The sequence below is a fragment of the Myotis daubentonii genome, chromosome 2, assembly GCF_963259705.1.
Source record: "Myotis daubentonii chromosome 2, mMyoDau2.1, whole genome shotgun sequence".
Lineage (NCBI taxonomy): Eukaryota > Metazoa > Chordata > Mammalia > Chiroptera > Vespertilionidae > Myotis > Myotis daubentonii.
Window position 1 is genome coordinate 46589955 of NC_081841.1, and position 6152 is coordinate 46596106.

The 6152-nt window shown below is 38.2% G+C and overlaps 1 protein-coding gene across 3 annotated transcripts in view; it reads right to left on the reverse strand.

Moving 5' to 3' along the window:
* NELL2 (neural EGFL like 2) overlaps positions 1 to 4742 on the reverse strand; it is a 380423-nt gene extending 375681 nt beyond the window's left edge. The window contains exon 1 of one of the 3 annotated variants that reach the window (XM_059682635.1): positions 4724 to 4742. The gene's annotated coding sequence lies outside the window, so the exon portion shown is untranslated. Of the gene's footprint in view, positions 1 to 4291; positions 4379 to 4723 lie in introns of those variants that run through there. The other 2 variants (XM_059682632.1, XM_059682634.1) reach the window with 2 other exon arrangements.
* Positions 4743 to 6152: the final 1410 nt, after the last annotated feature.

Consider the following 6152-nt stretch of genomic DNA (forward strand, 5'->3'; position numbering starts at 1 on the left):
CTTATGTTAATTTCACATACATACAAGTACATGCATATGCATACATTTGTTTGCGTAGATTTATTTTTCTACCAGTCGGAAAAACCTCAGATTCCTAGTTTTCCTCTTTTCATATTTGCACAGGCAAAGAACATTTAAAAGTACCTCTAACCAATTCATATCCAAACACATTATGAGGTCTCATTCCTCCATCCTTGCTCACTAATGATTTTATGTCAGACTATATGAATTATCTGTCTTTAACTTCCAAAAGCAGCCTTTCTAATAATAGCCTTTGTAAAGTGGCATGCAGAGTAGATTAACAGCACCCCTCCTATAACAGACTGTACGAAACAGTCATTCATGTTCCCCTTCCCCCTCTGCAGGCAGTCCCTAATTCCCAGTGTAGAAGCTGTTAAGACCGTATTTGTAGTTTCCACCTTCCTTATTGAGGGCATGAGCATATGACCCTAAAGGAACCCGACAAAGACAGTCAACATGCTGAGAATGATAGAGTGAAAAGACAGAAAGAGCTTGAGTTCTTGATGACACCACTCAACCAATTAACTAGCCAGATCTTCAACCACCCTCCTGCCAGATCTCTTCCAACACGAGAAAAGAAATGCTCTGCGTAAGCCACGCTTGGGGTATTCAGTTACTTTTAGCCACAAACATCCTAAATGATACACTGACCTATCTCTTACCATTTTTAACCTTCCTAAGCCTGTTTTCTCAGCAATAGGAAAAGAAAATATGTATGGTCTTTTCAGATGATCAAGTTAAGATAACAGGTAAATAGGATTCTGGTACCAATTCCAGTGTGTGTGTTTTGGGGAAGAGAGGCACACCAACAAGCAATTCTCAGAACACCAGCTAGGTGTCCTACCATTCAACTTAATTCTGACACTGTCTACCCAGAGGTAGCATCAGATCCCACAAGGTAAGGGTTCAGTCCTTCAAGACTGCCCCCCTATCAACCCACTTGAGAGGCCAGTCACAAGTCCAGGCTGTTACTTTGTGTTTTTGACCACCTGGCTATAAATCAGTCATCCCCAAAACCCACTCCTCTTGTTCAATTAATTTGCTAGAGCGACTCACACAACTCAGAAAAACAGCTTACTTACTAGATTGCCTGTCAGGAACAGCCAGAAGGAAGAGATGCCTCGGGCAAGGCATGGGGAAAGGAAATTCCATCCTCTCCCAGGGATGCCACTCTCCCAGCACCTCCATGTGTTCATCAACCCAGAAGCTCTGCAAACCTGTGACTTTGGTGGTTTCTGTAGCCTCATTACATAGGCATTGGTTAACCCACTGGCCATTAGTGATTGAGTCAACCTCAAGCCCCAGAGCCTGGGGAATGGGACTGTAATCGGATGGTTGGCTCCACCCCCATCCTTAGGTGCTTTCAATGTCATCTCATTAACCTAACAAAAGCCCTTCCTCAGTCTCAACACTCACCTTAGAAAATTCCAATGGTTTTAGGAGCCCATGCCAGCAAGGAAGACCAAGAACAAATGTATATTTCTTACTGTAAATCACAACACCACAGGGGGTCATTAGAGTGGGCCTTAATCCAATATGACTGTATCCTTATAAAAAAGGAGAATTTGGATCCGGAGACACACACACAGGAAAAAACACCAGGTGAACTTAAAGGTAGAGACCAGGGTGATGCTTCTACAAGCCAAGGAACACCAAAGAATGGCCAGCAAACCATCAAAAGCTAGGAGAGAGCACCCTAGAACACAGGCCTCAGAAAAAACCTCTGCCAATACCTTGATTTTGGACTCCAAACATCAAGAACTGTGAGACCATAAATTTCTGCTGTTTGACATCCAGTCTGTGGTCCTTTGCAATAGCCACCCTAGCAAACTAATACACAATTCAAGGTTAAAAATAACCCCAAATTCCAAAGGAAAGAATCAAGCAAACAAAAAACAGACAATACCAGTAAATTACACTTTTTTCATAGTCATACATTCACAAGCTGATGCTTATTTTAATGGATGATTGCAGTACAAAAAAACGATTTGCAAAATAGTCTTTACACAAGAAGACCTGAGGTCAGAAACTGAAGAACTTTTTAAAAGAAAGAGTAATATTCTACAGAGAAATGAAAAAGAATAATTTGGAGGGTATGATTTTAATATAATTTAAGGGAGAATTTTCAAATATACAATTGGAACAGAACAATAAAGAGGGTTAAGAGACAAGTGTGACTTCTAAATAAAATGATGAACTCACAAAAGCTAAAATAAATTAAGAATATAATAATGAGATGTGAGAAAAAATTCATTTGGACATATCTTTTAAATTTTAATTCTTTACAAAGAACTATAAATGGTTATATTTGCATATTTAATCAGTACTTAGTCTTTCAGTTCCTTGAAATTTCTCACTAAAGAATTGTCAGTAAAAAGATGTAGAACAAGATGTTTTGTATTGAATTTGAATATATTATTCACTTAATTACAACCTTCATGTAACAAAGGTTTCCTAATGTAGTCTCATCTAAAATTAATAGATATATACTCAGTGAATCCAAATGTTTAATGAGCTACCAGGTTTATTAACATTCCCATTTTATTTATTTTTAGCTTTACTAAAGCTCATCTATTGCCCACAGGCTTGTGATGTACATATCACATAATAAAAAGGCAAAATTAAATTTAAATTTTTATGTAGCAGAATATCCTACAAGCAAGTGAATACCAATATGGCTACATTATTTCAGTACTTCCAGATTTAAAATTGAAGATCAGAGTTTTTATTTGCTTTTAATTAATCTTGTATTTATACATAGAGAGAGTGCAAATAAGTGCAAAAGTTACAAACAGATCTCTAAAATAATATTTTACATAAAAATTAGTATAATTTCTACAGCCTAGAGGTAGCTTTACTACTCAAATACCTCCCTCATCTATTGACTGATGGCAGAAATTATTACAGTGATTAATTCCTGTAAAAACATGAATATTCTTAAAGGGGATAACACAAGCTATTCTCAGTGAAAACATTTGAGGTCCCAACCTAAGTGCAAATTCTCATAGCTAGCAGGTGTGGAGTTGGGAAGGGAGTAAAGGATGGGAGCAGCACTATGACTGAGTCTGGAAGGGCCAAAACCATCATTTGTCAGTCTCCTTATTTATCTCTATATATTCAGGATGTTATTTTTCCATGATCATCTTCACATGTAAAACTTGATACGGAAGTCAAGCACCCAGACACTGGATAAAGTATATATTATGCACAAGATACTGAGCTAGATTTTATGAAGGATACAACTATAAGAAAAACATCATGTCCAGGTTCTCAGAAGCTTACAATCTGGCAGGGGATCAAATAAGTTTAAAATTCAGTAACTATACAGGCAGTGTGGCATGATGGGTAAGAATAGACCCAAGAGTTAGACTGGTTTGAATATAGATCCAAGACATGTAACCTCTGTGTGCTTCAGTTCCTCAACTGTGCAATGGGGATGAGTTGATATATGTAAAACACGTAGAACAGTGTGCGCAGTAAGTCTGAGGGAAGGGTCATTTGAGGAAACTAAAAACAAAGTGTTAATGGCATTCAAGGGAGGGCAAGATGGCCCTTGATGGAAAAATCAAGAGTGACTTTTTCTGAGATAAATAGCATAAAGCAGACAATATTAGTGACCCTCCTCTCCCCCTCCCCCCCCCATCAAATGCAAAAGAACATCTGTACCTGTTCAGAAAGCACTTCTGCCATTCTGTTGCCTGACAGGTTCACTTCGTGTGTGGGTAGTCCCATAACTTACTCTTTTCCTTTTGTTTGCTCTATCTCCTTGGTCACAATGAGAACCTGCACTAAAACTGTCATTTTATAGCAAAAATATGTCAACATTCTACACACAGTCTTTGCAGAAATGTCAGGATGAATTTTTATGATGTGAGTGTTATGAATACCTTTCCACATTCATTTATTTTTAATATATGAAGAAGTAAGCTCTTGTCTGCTAAGGGAATAAAGAGCACGAGTTGAATTTGGTTCATCTCATGGTATTGATTTTTTAAGATGGCATGAAAATTGGTGTGGTTAGGGCTCAACTAAATAGTCTAGAACAAATCAAAATTAATTTATCATGCTTACACAAAGTAAAATAGTAATACCTTTTCAAATATTTGTACATAACATACAACTTACTTAAAAATAAGTCAAACACTATACTATATAAACTTAAGTCTTTCAATTTTCCTTTAACTTAGAGAAGTAGGTATTGTAGATTGAATTGCGTTCCCCAAAAAAGATAGATTGTCACGTAACCCTATCCCCATATTGTACATGTTACCTTATTTGGCAATAGGGTCTTCACAGATGTAATCAGTTATGATGTCATACTGGATTAGGATGGGCTCTAGTCAAGTGACTGGTATCCTTATAACAAGAGGAAAATATTGACACAGTCAGACGAGACACACAGAGAAGGTCATGTAATGACAGAGGCAAAGATGAGAGTGATTAATGCAGCTGCAAGCCAAGGAACACCAAGGATTGCTGGCAAACACTTGAAGCTAGGAGGAGGCAAGGAAGGATTTCTTCTCTAAAGGCTTCTGAGGTAGGATGGCCCTGCTGAAACCTTGATTTCAGACTTCTAGCCTCCAAAACTGGGGTAGAAAAAAATCTCTGTTGTTTTAAGCCTCCTCCCCCCTTCTCGGTACTTTGTTATGAGATCCCTTTGAAATTAATACAAGAGGTGATTCAATCCGTGAACAATACTTACTGAGCCTGCCATGTGCTGGGTACTGTACTGAGCGCCGGGGATACTGTGTGAGCAAGTGCAGCAAAGTCCAAGTTCTTGGGAGCTTGTGTTCTTGCAGAAAAGACAAACATTAACCAAGAAAATATACTATTGCTCATTAACTTCAATTGCAAATATCCTACCAAAGTACCTCTCTCAAATCATTCTTTAACATAATAGTTTCATTTTCTTTCTAATCTCCATCATCATATGAAATTATCTCATTTGTTTTGTCCTACAATAGTTGTCGATCTCCTGTCATTCCATCCCCAGCTTTTAGAAGAGTACAGGACACTGTAGACACCAAATAATTGTTGAATGAAAAAAGCTACAGCATAAAAGAGTGCTTATTAAGGAGATGTGACCTTTTTAAAAAGCCCAAAACAGGCTTCCCTGTGGAAATTATATCTGGGCAGAGTAATAAATAGGAATTAACTGTTTCTTGGGGACAAATGAAAGCTAATTTGAAGAATAGACAGGAAAGAGTATTTTATGCAAAGAAAATAGCACTTATGAAGTCCCTGAGGCAGGAAAGAATATTTTAGGAAGTCATAGGTCAAGGTGACTAGGGCCCAAAGAGTGAAGGAGAGGCTACATCAAGGTGATTCTGGTGAAGCAGGCAGTGGCCAGGTCAGGGAGGTCACTGAGGCCAGGTTAAGCATGCTGACCTTTTCATAGTAGAGGATGAGAAACCTTTACAGGGTTTTCAGAAGGAGAACAAATGATCGTATTTGCCTTTTAAAATGTTCTCTCTGGAGCCTATGTATTGTAAGCAGGCAAGAGTGGGAAGGAGGGATGAGTAGGGCCTCTCACAGCAGTCCAGATGAGAGAGAAGGACAACTCAGAGCAGGAAACTACCTATGAAGAAATAGATTCAAACGTTGCATAAGTGGTTCAAAACATCAGAATATTGTGAGGGAGTAGATAGAGAATGAGGTCAACGTTTCTAGCTCATGCTGTTGGATAACTGGGTATCTTTTTTTTTCTGATGAGGAATTGAGAAATAATGGGCAGTAAAGGATGGGTAGAAGAGTTCAGTTTCTATCGTGTTGAGTTGAGGTTCCAATGACACATCCACGTGCAGATGCTGAACAGGCAGAGTCGCAGATGAGTCTGGGTCTTGGCAGAGAGGCCTGGGCCAGAGACACCAATGTTAGACACCAATCATATACCTAGAGAGAGTACTTGGTGAAAGCATTTAGAGAGAAGAAAAAAAGGTCTTGGATTATGTGTTGAGAAACTAAAGCACTTGGATATATCCCTAATTTCTTTGTAATCTAGGGAGTTTTCATTTTCCTGAACATAAGCTGTCCGTTGCCTAATTTTTTCCAAAAGAAAAATTAAACAATACTGAAAAACATCAAATCTTCTGAATTTTATTCTTAACATTGAGATCCTAAATGTCACTTAA